Source organism: Artemia franciscana, chromosome 13 (assembly GCF_032884065.1).
Source record: "Artemia franciscana chromosome 13, ASM3288406v1, whole genome shotgun sequence".
Taxonomy (NCBI): Eukaryota; Metazoa; Arthropoda; class Branchiopoda; order Anostraca; family Artemiidae; genus Artemia; species Artemia franciscana.
Window position 1 is genome coordinate 4,244,297 of NC_088875.1, and position 21,097 is coordinate 4,265,393.

The following is a 21,097-nucleotide window of genomic DNA, read 5'->3' on the forward strand; positions in this document are numbered from 1 at the left end:
AGACAATAGGGCCCCTTGTAGACCCACGACATTCACTAGCGACAATTTATCAGTGTAAGAGAGAATTGTCTCTTTGACAAGATTCAAATGGTCTCTTTTCTCTTCATTGTTTATACTCTCTTTGGATGAGATTCGTCCGATTACGGGAAATTTTTTGACCTTATAGCAAGTTTGAATGTCTTCTTTTTAGCCTTTTTAATTCGTTTTTCCGCCTCCTTTTTAATTTATCTTGCTGTTCCATGTCTTCTGGCTCTATTTCTGGCTTCTGCAGTTTTGAAGAAATCATTAAATTCCTAAAAAATAAGGCAATAATCTATCATCATTTCTATTCAAGTCGTGTTTGATACTTTTGTCCTTGCCGATTGTAATAGAAGTAAAATACATCGGGGAACAAAAGTTAGACAATAGGGCCCCTTGTAGACCCACGACATTCACTAGCGACAATTTATCAGTGCAAGAGAGAATTGTCTCTTTTACAAGATTCAAATGGTCTCTTTTCTCTTCATTGTTTATACTCTCTTTGGGTGAGATTCTTCCGATTACGGGAACATTTTTGACCTTATAGCACGTTTGAAGCCTTTTTAATTCGTTTTTCCGCCTCCTTTTTAATTTATCTTGCTGTTCCATGTCTTCTGGCTCTATTTCTGGCTTCTGCAGTTTTGAAAAAATCATTTAATTCCTAAAAAAATAAGGCAATAATCTATCATCATTTCTATTCAAGTCGTGTTTGATACTTTTGTCCTTGCCGATTGTAATAGAAGTAAAATACATCGGGGAACAAAAGTTAGACAATAGGGCCCCTTGTAGACCCACGACATTCACTAGCGACAATTTATCAGTGCAAGAGAGAATTGTCTCTTTTACAAGATTCAAATGGTCTCTTTTCTCTTCATTGTTTATACTCTCTTTGGATGAGATTCGTCCGATTACGGGAAATTTTTTGACCTTATAGCAAGTTTGAATGTCTTCTTTTTAGCCTTTTTAATTCGTTTTTCCGCCTCCTTTTTAATTTATCTTGCTGTTCCATGTCTTCTGGCTCTATTTCTGGCTTCTGCAGTTTTGAAAAAATCATTTAATTCCTAAAAAAATAAGGCAATAATCTATCATCATTTCTATTCAAGTCGTGTTTGATACTTTTGTCCTTGCCGAATGTAATAGAAGTAAAATACATCGGGGAACAAAAGTTAGACAATAGGGCCCCTTGTAGACCCACGACATTCACTAGCGACAATTTATCAGTGCAAGAGAGAATTGTCTCTTTTACAAGATTCAAATGGTCTCTTTTCTTTTCATTGTTTATACTCTCTTTGGATGAGATTCGTCCGATTACGGGAACATTTTTGACCTTATAGAACGTTTAATTTGTCTTCTTTTTAGCCTTTTTAATTCGTTTTTCCGCCTCCTTTTTAATTCATCTTGCTATTCCATGTCTTCTGGCTCTATTTCTGGCTTCTGCAGTTTTGAAGAAATCATTAAATTCCTAAGAAAAATAAGGCAATAATCTATCATCATTTCTATTCAAGTCGTGTTTGATACTTTTGTCCTTGCCGATTGTAATAGAAGTAAAATACATCGGGGAACAAAAGTTAGACAATAGGGCCCCTTGTAGACCCACGACATTTACTAGCGACAATTTATCAGTGCAAGAGAGAATTGTCTCTTTTACAAGATTCAAATGGTCTCTTTTCTCTTCATTGTTTATACTCTCTTTGGATGAGATTCGTCCGATTACGGGAACATTTTTGACCTTATAGCACGTTTGAATATGTCTTCTTTTTAGCCGTTTTAATTCGTTTTTCCGCCTCCTTTTTAATTTATCTTGCTGTTTCATGTCTTCTGGCTCTATTTCTGGCTTCTGCAGATTTGAAGAAATCATTAAATTCCTAAAAAAATAAGGCAATAATCTATCATCATTTCTATTTTAGTCCTGTTTGATACTTTTGTCCTTGCCGAATGTAATAGAAGTAAAATACTTCGGGGAACAAAATGTTAGACAATAGGGCCCCTTGTAGACCCACGACATTCACTAGCGACAATTTATCAGTGCAAGAGAGAATTGTCTCTTTTACAAGATTCAAATGGTCTCTTTTCTTTTCATTGTTTATACTCTCTTTGGATGAGATTCGTCCGATTACGGGAACATTTTTGACCTTATAGCACGTTTAATTTGTCTTCTTTTTAGCCTTTTTAATTCGTTTTTCCGCCTCCTTTTTAATTTATCTTGCTATTCCATGTCTTCTGGCTTCTGCAGTTTTGAAGAAATCATTAAATTCCTAAAAAAAATAAGGCAATAATCTATCATCATTTCTATTCAAGTCGTGTTTGATACTTTTGTCCTTGCCGATTGTAATAGAAGTAAAATACATCGGGGAACAAAAGTTAGACAATAGGGCCCCTTGTAGACCCACGACATTCACTAGCGACAATTTATCAGTGCAAGAGAGAATTGTCTCTTTTACAAGATTCAAATGGTCTCTTTTCTCTTCATTGTTTATACTCTCTTTGGGTGAGATTCGTCCGATTACGGGAACATTTTTGACCTTATAGCACGTTTGAATATGTCTTCTTTTTAGCCGTTTTAATTCGTTTTTCCGCCTCCTTTTTAATTTATCTTGCTGTTTCATGTCTTCTGGCTCTATTTCTGGCTTCTACAGTTTTGAAGAAATCATTAAATTCCTAAAAAAATAAGGCAATAATCTATCATCATTTCTATTCAAGTCGTGTTTGATACTTTTGTCCTTGCCGATTGTAATAGAAGTAAAATACATCGGGGAACAAAAGTTAGACAATAGGGCCCCTTGTAGACCCACGACATTCACTAGCGACAATTTATCAGTGCAAGAGAGAATTGTCTCTTTTACAAGATTCAAATGGTCTCTTTTCTCTTCATTGTTTACTCTCTTTGGATGAGATTCTTCCGATTACGGGAACATTTTTGACCTTATAGCACGTTTGAATATGTCTTCTTTTTAGCCTTTTTAATTCGTTTTTCCGCCTCCTTTTTAATTTATCTTGCTGTTCCATGTCTTCTGGCTCTATTTCTGGCTTCTGCAGTTTTGAAGAAATCATTGAATTCCTAAAAAAATAAGGCAATAATCTATCATCATTTCTATTCAAGTCGTGTTTGATACTTTTGTCCTTGCCGAATGTAATAGAAGTAAAATACATCGGGGAACAAAAGTTAGACAATAGGGCCCCTTGTAGACCCACGACATTCACTAGCGACAATTTATCAGTGCAAGAGAGAATTGTCTCTTTTACAAGATTCAAATGGTCTCTTTTCTTTTCATTGTTTATACTCTCTTTGGATGAGATTCGTCCGATTACGGGAACATTTTTGACCTTATAGCACCTTTAATTTGTCTTCTTTTTAGCCTTTTTAATTCGTTTTTCCGCCTCCTTTTTAATTCATCTTGCTATTCCATGTCTTCTGGCTCTATTTCTGGCTTCTGCAGTTTTGAAGAAATCATTAAATTCCTAAGAAAAATAAGGCAATAATCTATCATCATTTCTATTCAAGTCGTGTTTGATACTTTTGTCCTTGCCGATTGTAATAGAAGTAAAATACATCGGGGAACAAAAGTTAGACAATAGGGCCCCTTGTAGACCCACGACATTCACTAGCGACAATTTATCAGTGCAAGAGAGAATTGTCTCTTTTACAAGATTCAAATGGTCTCTTTTCTCTTCATTGTTTATACTCTCTTTGGGTGAGATTCGTCCGATTACGGGAACATTTTTGACCTTAGAGCACGTTTGAATATGTCTTCTTTTTAGCCGTTTTAATTCGTTTTTCCGCCTCCTTTTTAATTTATCTTGCTGTTTCATGTCTTCTGGCTCTATTTCTGGCTTCTGCAGATTTGAAGAAATCATTAAATTCCTAAAAAAATAAGGCAATAATCTATCATCATTTCTATTCAAGTCGTGTTTGATACTTTTGTCCTTGCCGATTGTAATAGAAGTAAAATACATCGGGGAACAAAAGTTAGACAATAGTGCCCCTTGTAGACCCACGACATTCACTAGCGACAATTTATCAGTGCAAGAGAGAATTGTCTCTTTTACAAGATTCAAATGGTCTCTTTTCTCTTCATTGTTTACTCTCTTTGGATGAGATTCTTCCGATTACGGGAACATTTTTGACCTTATAGCACGTTTGAATATGTCTTCTTTTTAGCCTTTTTAATTCGTTTTTTCGCCTCCTTTTTAATTTATCTTGCTGTTCCATGTCTTCTGGCTCTATTTCTGGCTTCTGCAGTTTTGAAGAAATCATTAAATTCCTAAAAAAATAAGGCAATAATCTATCATCATTTCTATTCAAGTCGTGTTTGATACTTTTGTCCTTGCCGAATGTAATAGAAGTAAAATACATCGGGGAACAAAAGTTATACAATAGGGCCCCTTGTAGACCCACGACATTCACTAGCGACAATTTATCAGTGCAAGAGAGAATTATCTCTTTTACAAGATTCAAATGGTCTCATTTCTCTTCATTGTTTATACTCTCTTTGGATGAGATTCGTCCGATTACGGGAACATTTTTGACCTTATAGCACGTTTGAATATGTCTTCTTTTTAGCCTTTTTAATTCGTTTTTCCGCCTCCTTTTTAATTTATCTTGCTGTTCCATGTCTTCTGGCTTCTGCAGTTTTGAAGAAATCATTAAATTCCTAAAAAAATAAGGCAATAATCTATCATCATTTCTATTCAAGTCGTGTTTGATACTTTTGTCCTTGCCGATTGTAATAGAAGTAAAATACTTCGGGGAACAAAATGTTAGACAATAGGTTCCCTTGTAGACCCACGACATTCACTAGCGACAATTTATCAGTGCAAGAGAGAATTGTCTCTTTTACAAGATTCAAATGGTCTCTTTTCTTTTCATTGTTTATACTCTCTTTGGATGAGATTTGTCCAATTACGGGAACATTTTTGACCTTATAGCACGTTTAATTTGTCTTCTTTTTAGCCTTTTTAATTCGTTTTTCCGCCTCCTTTTTAATTTATCTTGCTGTTCCATGTCTTCTGGCTCTATTTCTGGCTTCTGCAGTTTTGAAGAAATCATTAAATTCCTAAAAAAAAATAAGGCAATAATCTATCATCATTTCTATTCAAGTCGTGTTTGATACTTTTGTCCTTGCCGATTGTAATAGAAGTAAAATACATCGGGGAACAAAAGTTAGACAATAGGGCCCCTTGTAGACCCACGACATTCACTAGCGACAATTTATCAGTGCAAGAGAAAATTGTCTCTTTTAAAAAAGAGAGCCGAAACAAAAGAGCAGCCAAAAACCAAAAGAATCTGCCGGCTAGCATCAGTTAGTCTGTCACTTCATACGGGTTTAAAAATAAATTAAAACATTTTATTTAGCTAATAGATTTTGAAAGGCGGGAGGTTTTAGATTTGTTTTTTCGTAGTTTCTTGGGGTGGGCTGGGGGGCTGAAACCGGTAAGCAATATTTAGTAGGGAATATTTAGTAATATTTAGTAAGTAATCTTCGCTCTCTGAGTCTATCCAACAATTCATATGACTGGCCCCAAAAAGATGAAATTGACTAGGTTGAAGAATACATCTTTGCGGACCCCAAATTATGTGGTTTATAGATTGTCTAAAACATCAGAAATTTAGAATAAACAGTTCAAGAGGTTGAAAGAGCTTGCGAAATACTCAATTGTCCTGCAACACCAAAAATAATCAATAAATAATGTAGAAAACAAGACCCCCATAAACTCAAAAGATTTATCTACGCAATTTTTATCTCGAGAATCATCGCAAAAACACATTCAAAATCAAACCCTGGCAACTGCAAGACTAGTACATTTTCCCCTCAATAATCAATAGAGATCACCAGATAGTAACCAACCAATAAATGTTCATCTGTAACTGATTAGGTCATATAGTTAGGAATTGTTTCAAGAACAACAGTTATCGCTCCAATTTTAGAGCGACGAGCAATCGTTTGTCCAGGGGGACAAACTATAGCAGGTACGTCACAAGAGGTAATCGAGGGAATACCTTCTTGACAAGAGGTAATTACCTAAAATCAAAATAAAAAATTATAACACAATACGTCTCAGTATCGTGGGAGAACAAACAAACCTAATAATGGTTGGAATTTGAATGAGGTAAATTAGCAGCCAACGGGAACAATATAGCAATTCCACTTCCAATAATAATCAAGAAGTCAAAACTAGAACAGACGCATGTTCTACACCTAAGATGTGGGAACGTGAGAAAAACGAGACAGACCTCCAAAATCGTAGGACCAAAGTTTGACGGCAGATATTGTTTTAGGTCCCCACCAGTGATCATACCAATTTTAAGTGCAGCAAACAATAAAAGGTTACCAATATTCAAAAATCTTAGTGAAACAAATATTTATTTCTCAGGCCTTATAGATTCAGGGGCAATGGTAAATGTGATGAATGCATCCGTATTTTACAAATTGCCCATTTATATTAAACAGAGAACAAGTAATATATGCTACAATTTGTCGAGTGTAAACAGACAAGATCTGGACGTGAAAAGATCTGTGTATCTAACCATACGCAAGGACATCAAAAACTTTCCGACTCGATTTATAATTTGCAAAAACTTCCAATACAAGGCAATAAAAGACACTAATTTTTTTAAACCCACTAAAATATTATTAGACATTGCAAACTCAAAATTCCTCTACCAGACGGATAAAAATAATAATAAATAACATACAAACTAATCAAATAAAGGAGAAAATAGCCAATATTAAAGAGTATAGAAAAAACAAATTCAAGAAATTTCAAATTTATGCAAGAAATTCGAAAATATTGAGCTTCCTAAGTATGAACCAATGGATGATATTCTGAATTTAAGAGGAAAATCTGAATGAAAAATATTATGGATTTATAGTGCGTAAGACTAAAATTCCTCCAAAATCAAAGCAACTTCAAATATCACAAATGCTAGAACCAATGAATCATTAGAGCCATAAACAAACTAGTAGTTAGTGACAAATTTCCTCTACCTAGAATAGATGAAATTCTAGATTACAAATCAAATAAAAATAAAATATTTACTGCCCTAGACTTAACACAGGGATACCGTCTATACCGTCGATTTTAAGTGCATTGTGTAGACCCTTACTTCCCTTGATAAGACGTCTATATAACGTTATTCGTTTTGTTAACGACGTAATATGTATGGAAAAGAATTCTGAAGACCATTTAGTAGCCTTAGCCAAAGTATTTGAAAAATTCAGAAGGAAATTCAAAACGTAGAGCAAAAAAAGTAAATCTTATTCAGACAAAAGTTAATATTTTAGCAGTAGTTTTGACACAAGGAGTAATTCCCCCCGACCCCAAAAAAAATAAAATCAGTTAAAAATTTCAAACCGCTTCAAACTATTTAACAATTAAGAGGAATTCTAGGATTAATGAGCTATTTTAGAAAATTCATAAGGAATTACGCACAGGTAGCAAAACCACTAACTGACCTTACCCGAGGATATCCACATAAAATTACTTGGTCAAAAAAAGCTCAAGATTCCTTAGATTCAATAGAAAAGGCAGTTATTTCAGAACCTATCTTATCATTACCAGATTTCCAAACAGGGGAATACGTTGTTACAACGGACGCCTCAAGCATAAGAATTGGGGCAATTCTCTCCCAAATAATAAGCAGAGATGAAAAAGTTAGAGTATGCTTCTCGTACCCTAACCCCCAGAGAAAGCAATTATTCAGCTACCCAGCTTGAATAATTGTCAATCATACACTAACTAGATAAATTTCAACACTATCTAGTAGGAAGAAAATTTAAACTACGTTCAGATCATAAAAGCCGGCAATATTTAGACTTTCAAAAAGCCGACGGGGATACTTGCATGATGGATCTTAAAAATCTAAAATTTAGATTCTAAATTTGAATTCCTTAAGGGAAAACAAAATGTCCCCTGTAACTAGCTGAGTAGATTTCCAGACGATGCCCCTTTGAAGCATAAAAACGAAGAAGTTAACGCAATAAAACCAAAATATGACCCAAAAAAGAAATTAAAAATAAAAACCGATATCCTATCAAGGAAGAATACACCGGCAGTCCACTGTCATTAAATAATACAAAAATTTGTTAAAAGAAAGATGAAATCCGTTCTGCCCTAATAGATTATTTCCTATACGATGAAGAACTATAATAACCTGAAAACTTTCAAAAAAGAAATAGACAATTTCTACTATCGCTCTCAAGCAAATCTACACAACTTACGACACCCAGCTGAGATAATTCTGTCTCCTAGATAATTAGTTATTATTAACAGTCCTTCCTTTCTAATTCTCAAATCATCCAGCTCTCATGATATAAATTTGAGTTGTGTCCCTTATATTATATTGACTCAAGGAAAGCTCCCAGCAACATTACTAAAAATAAACTCCCTTAGTAACATCGCACTTGAATACCCCTCCTCCAGGAGTTGACAGAGATTACAGAAACATAGATCCCAAAGCCAGGACAATCAGCAAAGTCGTGGATTCAGAGGGGAACAATCCAAAGAGTCTCCTTGAGGAAAGGGGAAAAGGACGGTGATTAAAACCATTTAGCGCTAACAGGAACATCCCAGGAAAAAACGGCACATACACACCTGTAAGAGAGGGAGGGCATTTTGTCAGAGAAGTCATCTAATGAAGTCATCTTTGATTAACTTCATACCTTTAATTACAAAACACATCAAAATCAAACACGCAATTCGCGGTTTTTTAATATTTTTCTTTTGGCTGTTTCAAAATTATGAAGTTTTTGGACAGTACAAACGTCGTCAGTGTTGCCACATTAACATTAGAAAATAAAGTGTCAAAACTAATTGATTTGTTTCACAACGCTTTTCGTCCATTTGAATTCATGCGTTAGCTGTACATAAACAACAGGAAACTTTCATAACTTACAATTATTGCCCTACTGGCTGTGGGAGCGTGTCATCCCTGGAGTCATGTTTATGTTTTCAATTTGCCTGAAACTGTTCATGCTTCGAATGTATTTATCTGGAAAATGTGCAGCGACAGTGTTTTTAACTTCTTGTACACTTAGATTGCAAGTAGACCACACGGGAATGTCCGACCACAAAAGATTTAGAGGCATTACATCATCTGTGGTGAACAAGTGATCTCTACAAAGAACCGAATTTATAAATATCAGTAAAAGAAATCCTGTTACCTCCTTCCCTCGTATATACGGTCTAGAACCCAATGCTTTTAAGCTTTGTTAGAACAGTGAAAATTATAATTCTTATTTATCAAACAGCAGCCACACCCATATAATTGCCAGTGTTTAATTTACGAACTGTTCATGCTTCGAACGTATTTATATGGAAAATGTGCAGGGAAGGTAAATGTTTTTTGATTTCTTATATACTTAAATTGCAAGTAGATCACACGGATATATCCGACCACAAAAGCTTTAGAAGCATTACATAATCTTTGATCAACAAGTGATCTATACAAAGAACGAAAAATACTATTAACAGTAAAAGAAATCCTGACACTTCCTTCCCTCGTATATACAGTCTTAAACCCAATACTTTTAAGCTTTGTTTGAACAATGAACTTGGTCAATCTTATTTATCTTACAGGATTCATACGTATGTATTTGCCAGTGTTCAATTTGCGGAAACTGTTCAAAGGGGCATCCTATAGCTGATTTGAAATACATGCCTGAAAAAATTAATTGAAATTAGGCACAACTGAGCTCTTTAAATTTTACTCGTCTTATGGCGGAAACATTCGCATAAATAAATTTTATATGCTTATATATAATATATTTTATATGATAAATATAATATGATATAATTTTATATGATATTATATATGCATATAATAAATTTTATATACCTATAATATAAATTTTATATGCATAGAGAGGGAAGGGTGAGGGGTGTCGCCAGGACTGGGCTGCTTCCCTGCCTGGATTTTTCATCGTTATTACAAAATCATTTTTGGTGCTATTTTCATAAGAAAATAATTGTTTATATAATTAGCGTAAAAGTTATGTTTAAAAAGTATTTTGCTTTTAAGAAACATTAAATTCAGACCTGAAATAATAAGTGATTTTTAATTTTAAACTAAATTTGAATAATTTTTAATTAAATAAATTTTTCTTAAACTAATTGCTTTTACCTCTTTCAAAATATAAAAAATGTTTTAAAAAACATTTTTCCGTAAGTATTCTCACTCATTATGCTAGATTTCATTATCTTGATTTGTTTTGCAGTGTTGAATTGTTTAAAGATGTGAATTACACAACAGGATGCTATCAAGATGTGTTTTTCTCCTGTTTGTGTGTAACAATTGGGTTTGATTTCTTCACTTTTCTTTCTGTGTTTTGCTCGTTTAGCTTAGTCTGCTTGTTCTTATTTCTTCCTATTTCTCTGATATAATCTAGTGGAAAATAAAATTAGTTTTAAATCATGGGAGAAACTTTAAAAACTATTGAAACGTTTTATCATTCTTTATTTTCATTTAATTTCAATTGTATACCACATTTTTAATGCATTGGATTATTGGACAGGGGGGAGGGATATTTAAGTGTTTGATTGTGGTTGTGCTTGCATATCAAGAACCTCTTTTTGAGAAAATATGTTATTTTACTAAGAGATATCCTCTTGACGGGAGCCAGTGCTATAGCTCCACGAAAGAACGACACCCCTTGCGAAAAATATCACGTGCTATGCATAAACGGGGGCCACATTCTAGACGACCCTCGTATATATTTTTTTTTGTGACGCAAAATTTGTTGATAAAATCAGAATAATGATAATTAATTCCTTGCTGGGCCGTCAAACTTGTCAACATAAGCAACATGATTACCAGGTTAAATCCTCAGATCAGTAGGTTTTTCTGTTCAATTATAAAAAGATCGTATTTTTTTATAGCTTTGGATATTTCACTCCAAAGATGTGCCAAAGATGAGCAGCCCGAATAGTCGACTCCTTGCAGGGTCGTCTAGTCAAATTATTTTGATTTGTACTTTTAACTTATAAAAAGTAATTTTTTTGTATACTTTATCAATTTCTGCAGTTTGTTTTTATACAGATCATACTCATCAGTTCAGTGTAATTTGCTTATTAGCGTTAGAATACTTTTTATTATTTATTTGTTTCAGGTATTAATCATAGTGATGCGAATAAAGAAAGAAGACTAAAAAAACTGTGTTAATAGTACATATGATGAATTTATATATTACTTATTATGTTTGTATATATTATTGTTTTTTGTATGTTTGATTTAATGTTTTTTATTTATTCTATGTTATAAATATATATTTTATAATAGTTTTTTTTTGCAAATAAATCATTTACTTTAACATTAAAACATACCTGGTAGTAGTTTTCATTTGGGTGAGGGGACACAAGTTATTCATATAAATTGAACTGGTAAAAATTAATCATAATTATTGGCAGTAGAAAATGCTATAGAAAATATTCAAGAGTGAAACCACACATTGAGCTAGAAATGAAAGAAACGTCTTAGGTGTCACTGACTTTCCTGATAGGCTTTGAAAGTGATCATTATTTTCAGATGGTATCTTCATGGTCTCAAAGGGTGAAGAGAAAAATTATAATTGGTTGTTTCTATTCTCGGTCAATAAGGTGCAATATGACTACCTCTTTGCCATTAAGCTGGAAAAACAGAGAAAACGTCTTCGAACGTATTTATGTGGAAAATGTGCAGAGGCGGTGTTTTTTTACTTCTTGTATACCTTCCGTCATATATACGGTCTTGAACCCAATCATTTAAAGCTTTAATAGAACAATGAACTTGGTCAATCTTATTTATCTTACAGGAGCCACACGTATGTAATTGCCAATGTTCAATTTGTGGAAAATGTTCATGCTTCGAACGTGTTTAACTGGAAAATGTGCAGGGACAGTGACAGTTAATTGCACGTCTTGTATACTTATATTGCAAGTAGATTGCACGAATATATCCGAACACAAAAGCTTTGCAGCCATTACTTCATCTGTGGTCGACAACCAAAATACAAACCATTCAAAATAAGAGTAACCGAAGCAAATTTTGCAAAAGAGAAAATACACAACATAGATTCTCATTTTAGACAACAGACGGAATATATATTCGTAAAAGCCAAAAAAAATGATAAGAGAAAATCAGCAAGAGCCAGATTGTGCTCCGCAAATGCATTGGGAACAAACATTTAAAGGCTGGAAATTTTCACAATGATAATTTTGTCTCGAAACTTGTGAACTTAGACAAAGGTTACAAAACTTTCAAAAACGTCAGAGCAACACCCACATATTGGCAAGCAGCCAAGAAAGATTTGTTTGCTATACAAATACTAGGTATCCCCACCTGGTTTCATTCTGATTCTTGCGATGAAACAAGATGGAATTTCCTATTCAAATATCTGGGTCTAGCAGTCGATGCGAATTATATGATGCCACCAAGATAATTCTAAATAGTTTGAGACAACAAACTCTAAACGGACGGGACAGGGTAAGTTTCTTAGATATTAAATTCTCTTAAGATGATGAGTTTAATAATGCTTCCAGTTTGGTTGCTTTGATGCCCCCAAGCATGGGGTAAGCCCCCATGCTTGGGCATTTGTGGGCATGAAATAAATACCAATCTCTTGGTATTTTATAATTTAGTTTTATTGAACTTCAATACATTTCTATTATTAGATATACCACTGTTTAAAGGCATTTCATTGTAAATAGCTCACCCAGAGCCTAGTATATTACTAGGATGAGCTGCTGAAATTTAATCTGGAGTAATGTTGGTGTTGTTTCATGAGGACTGGTTTCAGAATTGTTTACGACTTCTTAAGTTTTTTGAAAGTTTTCTACGGATTTTAAATGAAATTAAACATTCCATGTTTAAAATTTAACAATTAGCCGTCCAGGTTGATCAGCAAGAATGTATTTAACAATTTTAATGTTTGGGCTCTCTCTTTAGCTACGAACCTTGTTGATTTATATGAATAGAACATGTGTTTAGCCTATTTCGTAGTTCATTTGAGGAAAATGAGCATGTGTGGAAATTGTGGAAATAGCTGACATTAATACTGTCACAAGTAAACCTAGTACTGCGACACTAAGTGCCATTGGTCGTAAAACTACATCTTTAAGTAAAAATAGTTTGTAGAAATGGAATGATGACTAACCTCATAGAAAGGCAAAATTGATGAGAAAGGTGAGCCTCATTTCATTAAAAAATAAATTCAGGCACTTTGAAAAATTATTATTTGATACTTCAAAGAAAGACTGCTCACCATTTATCATAATTGTTTAGTTTTACCTTATTCGAATTCATATATTGAGAGTATTTTACTTGACTCATGTTAACAATCATAGGCTAATAGTGTATTAAGAAAATTACTTGATCGTGTAATTCAAAAAATCTTCCACATTAAAGAAAACCTCTTGTCTATTTGTTATTTAAAACATAAGAAAAAGTAACTGAAAATCAAGGAACTGTGTAAGACAAGAAAAGCAAGAAATTAAAATCCAAGAAACAAAACAGCTAAAATACAGTAAATTGAACAACAAATATTACAAGGAGGGGTGTTAATAATATAAATAACGCCGTACCATATATTACGGGGGTGGGGGTAATTTAAAATGGTGATGCTACAGGAGTTAAACTAGTGATAGATTAAGGTAGAAGTATGTTATTTTCGTCAAGTGAATCATCTTAAGGATGGTTGGGTCTTACTTTATCGAATAGATTCCCAATAGAGCATTCCCAAGACTACGGGAATGATACATGATGTCTGGATAAACAAGCAAAGACGATTAAAATAAAGTAAATGTAAAAAAAAAGAAAAAACAAGAACCGAGACACATTGTAGCACTTGTGAAGGGGTCAGAGCCTAAGATTAGACTCGAAATTAGAGTTAGGATTTTCCTGTCTTTGTTTATTTGCAATTATTATATAGATAAATTTGTCAAACATTTTTTGTTTCACTCAAACGAAATTTAGCATATAATGTCGACTATCGACACGGAAATATCAGACCACAAAAGCTTTTATAGGCATTACATCATCTGTGCTCAACAAGTGATCTCTACCAAGAACAGAATATATCGATATCAGTAAACGAATTTGAATCTGTTCAATCTAACCACCAAGAGATATCACAGGAAGAGACTTGAACTCTACAAGGTCAACAAAATACTGAAGGCTTTAACCGACCCGAACACTTCTTCGTGGGAAGAAGCCGAAGACTCAAGAGATGGAGGAAAATTTTACTACAATCTTAATCACTCATCTATAAAATATGCGTGACGCCAGGATTATAAGTAGAGCTCAGAGTTTTTCCTATTGCAAACCAAGATAAGCTTTTTCCCTACCTTAAATTGTCGACAACCAGAATGCAAACCATCCAAAATACGAGTAACCGAAGCGGATTTCGGAAAATGGGAAATACTCAATATAGATTCTCACTGTAGATAACACACGGAAAAGATCCTGATAGGGGAGATTTTACGTGTTTTGGTTCGGGGAAGCCTAGCGTGATTGATTATATTATGTTTTACACGAGGTTATAAGAAAATTCTTTGGATTTTTATGTTATGGATGTTGTAGGATCAGACCATCAGCCAAAAGATGTAGTTATTAAGGCAGGACAGGCGAAAGAAATGGATGAATGAGAAGGAGGGTGAGGGATATAGTTGGAGGAATGAGGGAAAGATGGAAGGTAAGGTAGGAAGGTAATGAAGCAGCAGATTCGGGTAGATCGTATGGAAAAACACCGCATGAAAGGATTGTTGGAAATTGAACAGACGCAGGAAATGGCGGAGGAATGCATATATACTGGAAGAAGGGAAATTAGAAGAAGCCGTGGATGAAATAGCAGTGGAAGTATATCAGAAATGAAGTGGAGTATCAAGTAAGAAGGAGATGGTGAGAAACACAAACGAATTCTTCGATGAGAATTGTCGGAAGCTGAAAGTAAACCTTGTTCAACTTCTCAGGAAAGTGAAAGGAGCACTAAACGACCAGGAAATGAATAAACACTTATCGGAGTACCGAGCAGAGAAAGATCTACAAGAGGTTAATAAAAAGGAGAAAAAAAAAACAAGTAGAAGAGATTAGGGCCACAAAGATCCGCGAGGAATAATTGTCAAAAGACCCAAAACAGTTTTGGACTGAATTAAGGCGGGAATTCAAGGCCAATGACCAACACATACCTTCAGCTGAGTCGTGGACAACATACCTGGAGCAGGACACTAGCAAAAGGGAGCCATATGAAGACGTTATAGGGAGTTTAGCAGAGGAGCTACGGGGGCAGAATGGTTTCCACTTAAGACAAGAGGATTATAGTCTCTTAAAACCGATCAGGGTAGAGGAAGTAAGAGCAAGCCTAAAAGGAATGAAGGGATCTTCGGCGCCAGGGTTGGATGGAATACCAGCAAAGATTTGGAATATGGGGAAAACAGTTCTAGTACCAGTTTTAGCAGCAGTCTTCAGTTTTGCGACTGAAAAAAGGAAATGGCCTGAGCAGTGAAATTTGTCAGTAGGAATACCAATTTTTAAAAAAGGTAATAGGCAGGATCATAGTAATTATAGAATAATTAGTTTACGAAATGTGATGAGTAAGATTTTTTTCAAGGTTATAGAATCAAGATTAGGGAAGTGGTTGGATGAAACAGTTATCCACTTTCAAGGTAGGGTTTAGAAAAAAACCATAGCGCAATAGATCATATTTTTACTTTGAGAATTTTGGTAGAGAAGTATAGGAAAGGAAAAGGTAGAAGGTTATATGCAGCTTTTTTATACCTAAAAGAAGCATAAAATAATGTGGATAGGCACCTGTTGATGTTAAACATGTTATCTTTAGGACTACCTCCCTATTTTGTATTGATGCTGTGCGAAATGTATAAATACGTGAAGTTAGTAGTGAGAGTGGCGGGAGAGCACTCTACTCAAGTGCTATGTTTATTGGGACTAAAGCAGGGATGTGTGCTGTCACCAAAATTGTTTAGCCTTTATTTAAATAATGCCCATGAATTTTTCGTTAAGAGCAATGTACCAATAATATCGACAGCATGCTTAAACTATGCTTACTACTATTTACTGACAACATCGTATTACTGGCTGAATCAAAGGAGAAACTGCAATAATTGTTAGCGATTACGGATGTTTATTTGGGAGAGAAGAAGTAAATCCTGAACATATCGAAGACAGTGGTGATGGTATTTGGTCGTAAAGCCATGGAAAGTGAATATGTGAATTTTTTCTTTAATGGTGAAACTATACCAGTGAAAAATGAATTTGTTTATCTTGGGATAATGTTTACTAGTAATGGGAACTTCAGCGGGCATCTGGATCTAGTGAATGAAATGGGGAGGTAAATTAGCGGTGAAATAGCGAGTAGTCTTAGAGGGGTTAGAGATATTAGAGCACATAAGAGAATTTGGACAAGTACCGACGATGCATTAGGGAGCAGAGGTCTGGGGCTATCGGAAAGGTCCAAAACTTGAGGTGGTTATGATGAGATATTATAAGAAGATATTAGGACTAGGGGATTCGTTTAGTAATTTGGTAATCCAGAGGGATTTAGGGTTAGCATCGCTGCGATCTATGAGGCTAGTGACCATGGTGAGATATTGGGTTAGGATACAGGGTATGCAGAGATTTACGGTAGCAAAGGCAGCATACTTAGAGGCGTTGAGACAGAAAAATAAAGCAGGGTGGCCAGTGGAGATTAAGGATATCTTAGATAAGTGTGGATTAGGGGAATGGTGGAATAAAGGAAAGGGGATTATGGGTATGGAGGAAATAGTCATAATGGAGGAACAAGAGAGGTTGAAGAACCAAAAAATCCAGATATGGTGGGCAAGTCTGGATCGTTCAGGGTCGTTAAAATTGTATAGACAGATCAAGGGTAGTTGGGGGGGGGGGGTATTTTGGAAGGCTGGGTTAAGTAGAAAGGATTTGAAGGCTTATATGGATTGGAGGGGAAATGGATTTTTGACTGGTGAGAAAAGTAAGTATCAAGGAAGAAAAGGGGAGAAGATATAATTTATTGCTTGTCCTATGTTTGGATCTCAGGATGAAAGTTTAAATACATTTGTTGTGTGAATGTGTCGAATTGAATGAATGGAGGCGAAACATGAATGGTAAAGAAAAATTGAATGAGATATGGATGGCAGATAGAATGAAAGAGACAAATTTCCTGAGCATTAAAAGAATAGCAAGGTTTGTCAGGATTGAAGCGGCACATCGTGAGCGTTTTCTTTAAATAGTATTAATTTATTTTAGTTAATTCGTTGTTTTGTTTTTTTGCTATGTTAATTTCCTATGACCCAGGGACTTTTTCTGTAATAAATTATTATTATATTGTAATTTTAATAACTATTTATAATCATCAGTGTGTTAGTTCAGTCGGTTAGAAGGTTATTCTTTAGGCTTGGGAGTCTTGGGTTTAAACCCAACATCAATCAAGTATTTCAAAAATCACCACTTTTGTTTGGCAATGGCGCTTACTTAACAATTTATTGACTTCAATACAATACTTGAATTCATGACAGCCACTGAACTGTTTGCAATGTATCAGCCAATTTACTAAAGGCAATAATGCTTACTCGTCAGTGCATACCGGGTACAATGAAGAGTAGAACTTTTTTTGTAACTATCGTGCGGGTCAGTTTTCATCGATTCGCAAAAATTGTGTGGTGGGTACAGTGCTGATTGCAAAGTATAGTCAGGTTTGTTCAGAGTTCATTGATCCTCCAAGAATGTCTTTTGGGTAATGTGCTGATCGCAAAGTATAACCAGTGTTGTATTATGTAAATTCCCAAAGTCAATTATACCCTTTTTGTAATGGCAATTACGAAACGATTCATTGATCCCAACGGAAACAAAGCATTACAAACAAAGCATTGAGCCATGTGCAGTGCTGCGTATACATTAGCTATTTGACTTTAGGTTGTTATGGCTAGAACTGTTAAGGGAAAACTTTACGTTGTCACTGTTTTCACTCTCCTTATTTCTTATTTATCCTCTTCTTTCTTTTTAGCTTACGTATCCCAATATGTGAGCAGCAATTTATTTTTCTAGGTTGGAGTGAGCCAGAAGCGATTAACAGTAAAACGGGAAACTGTTCAACTTTAAGGAAACAACAGAAGCGAAACCCTCGAAGATTTACAATCTTTCCCTTTTCAAAATGTTTACCAAAATTATGACATCGTTGAAAATTTTGGAAGAAAAGAAAAAAGAGAGAAACCAGAAAACCTCGAAGATTTGTAAACTTTCGCTTTTCAGAATATTTACCAACACTATGAAATCGTCGAAAATTTTGAAAGAAAAATTTTGGAAGCGGCAACATTTTACTTTAACACCAAAAGCCTGGCAAATTCGTATCAGGTGATTCTTTCTCTTTGCTTATCGCTTTCTTTTTTCAATTTTCCTTCTTCCTTTTTTTCATGGCCTAAATGTCTACAACTTTATATGGACAACGAAAACGTTACGTATCTGTCACTGTTTTCACTCTTTTTATTTCTTATTTATCCTCTTCTTTCTTTTTAGCTAACGTATACCAATATGTGAGCAGCAATTTGTTTTTCTAGGTTGGAGTGAGCCAGAAGGAATCAACTCTAAAACCGGTAAACTCTTCAACCTTAAAAAAAAAAAAAAAAACAGGAACCCTCCAAGATCTGCAAACTTTTGCTGTTCAGGATGTTTACTAGAATTGTGAAATCATCGAAAATTTTGGAAGAATAGGAAAGAAAAATTTTGGAAGAAGCGACGTTTTACTTTGACGCCAAAAACCTGGCATATTCGAAACAGGTGATTCTTTCTCTTTGCTTATAGCTTTTTTTTTTCAATTTTCCTTTTTTTTCATGGCCTAAATTTCTAAAATTTTATTTGGACAACAAAACGTTATGTATCTGTCACTGTTTTCACTCTCCTTATTTCTTATTTATCCTCTTCTTTCTTTTTAGCTAATGGATCCCAATATGTGAGCAGCAATTTATTTTTCTAGGTAGGAGTGAGCCAGAAGGAATTGACTCTAAAACGGGTAAACTCTTCAGCCTTAAAAAAAACCAAAACCAGGAACCCTCCAAGATCTGCAAACTTTCGCTGTTCAGGATATTTACTAAAATTGTGAAATCATCGAAAATTTTGGAAGAACCGGAAAGTAAAATTTTGGATGAAGCGACGTTTTACTTTGACGCCAAAAACCTGAAATATTCGTATCAGGTGGTTCTTTCTCTTTGCTTATCGCTTTCTTTTTTCAATTTTCCTTCTTCCTTTTTTTTCAAGGCCTAAATTTCTGAAACTTTATTTAGACAACAAAACGTTACGTATCTGTCACTATTTTCACTCTCCTTATTTCTTATTTATCCTTTTCTTTCTTTTTAGCTTACGTATCCCAATATGTGAGCAGCGATTTATTTTTTTAGGTTGGAGTGAGCCAGAAGCAATTAACAGTAAAACGGGGAAACTCTTCAACCTTAAGAAAACAACTGAAGAGAAACCCTCGAAGATTTGCAAACTTTCCCTTTTCAGAATGTTTATCAAAATTATGACATCGTTGAAAATTTCGGAAGAAAAGAAAAAAGAGAAAAACCAGAAACCCTCGAAGATTTGTAAACTTTCACTTTTCAGAACGTTTATCAACATTATGAAATCGTCAAAAATTTTGAAAGAAAACGAAGGAAATTTTTTGGAAGAGGCAACGTTTTACTTTGACGCCAAAAGCCTGGCAAATTGGTATCACGTGATTATTTCTTTCTGCTTATCGCTTTCTTTTTCCAAATCTTCTTCCTTTTATTTCATAGCCAAAATTTCTGCAACTTTATCTGGACAACGAAGACGTTACGTATCTGTCACTGTTTTCACTCTCCTTATTTATCCTCTTCTTTCCTTTTAGCTTACGTATCCCAATATGTGAGCAGCAATTTATTTTTCTAGGTTGGAGTTAGCCAGAAGCAATTAACAGTAAAACGGAGAAACACTTCCAACTCAAGAAAATCCCTCGAAACAAGAAACCCTCGAAAATTTGTAAACTTTCCCTTTTCAGAATGTTTACCAACATTATGAACTCGTCGAAAATTTTGAAAGAAAAGGAAAGAAAAATGTTGGAAGAGGAAAGGTTTTACTTAGACGCCAAAAGGCTGGCATATTCGTAACAGGTGATTCTTTCTCTTTGCTTATCACTTTCTTTTTTCAATTTTCCTTCTTCCTTTTTTTTTCATAGCCTAAATTTCTGCAACTATATCTGGACAACGAGAACGCTACGTATCAGTCACTGTTTTCTCTCTCCTAATTTCTAATTTATCCTCTTCTTTCTTGTTAGCTAAAGTTTCCCAATATGATAGCAGCAATTTTTTTTTCTAGGTTGGAGTGAGCCAGAACCAATTATCAGTAAAACGGGGAAACTCTTCCACCTCAAGTAATTCCCTCGAAAAAAGAATCTGTTGAAGTCTGCCAGTTGACCAGCAGAGAACTGCAACGTATGCATCTTTATCCACCAAACAATTGCTGATAATTAAGAAAAAACTTGGACGAAAACAAATTTTCATTAAAGATGAAATAAGCAGTTTCGTCTCTGATTCTGATGTATATTCATTTTCAATGGACGTGATTAAATTTAATAGTTTCCCAATAGGAAATTCCAACTTTGTTTTCTTTGGATATATTCTTCGATTAAGGCCCGTGTCAGTAAATCCACCTTTTATTCCTCTTACTTGTCTAGAGATCCAAAATAGACTTGAATCCACGGGATTCTTTAATCTATAGCAAGAATTTCATTATGATAAGCTGACAGTCAACATGAAGCAAAGAAAGGACAAGCACTATGAAGATAGTTTTGCAAACATTGGGCTTGGAATTTGTAAAGAACAGCATCTCCGGTATGTTTCAACACGAAAATTTGGATGTATGTCGCGAGCCACCTCAGAAGAAACTACGAAATTATATTATCATTTGTGTAAGGAAGGCAAAGTGCCGGTTACTTTGAAGCCCAAAACAATAAATGCAGACAAATAAACAAAACACTGGTAAAGTAACCGAGCTCAAAACATCTTACACTGACTGCCATGGATTTTCTTTCTTCGGTGGCAAGAAATAAAAGGATTGAAGAAGAAGCAGCAGAAAGTTTTTTAA

The 21,097-nt window shown here is 34.6% G+C and overlaps 1 protein-coding gene across 1 annotated transcript in view; it reads right to left on the reverse strand.

Moving 5' to 3' along the window:
- Positions 1–9,553: 9,553 nt before the first annotated feature.
- LOC136034415 (uncharacterized) overlaps positions 9,554–21,097 on the reverse strand; it is a 102,609-nt gene continuing 91,065 nt past the window's right edge. Inside the window, exon 6 of the transcript XR_010619174.1 lies at positions 9,554–9,676. The gene's annotated coding sequence lies outside the window, so the exon portion shown is untranslated. The remainder of the gene's footprint in view (positions 9,677–21,097) is intronic.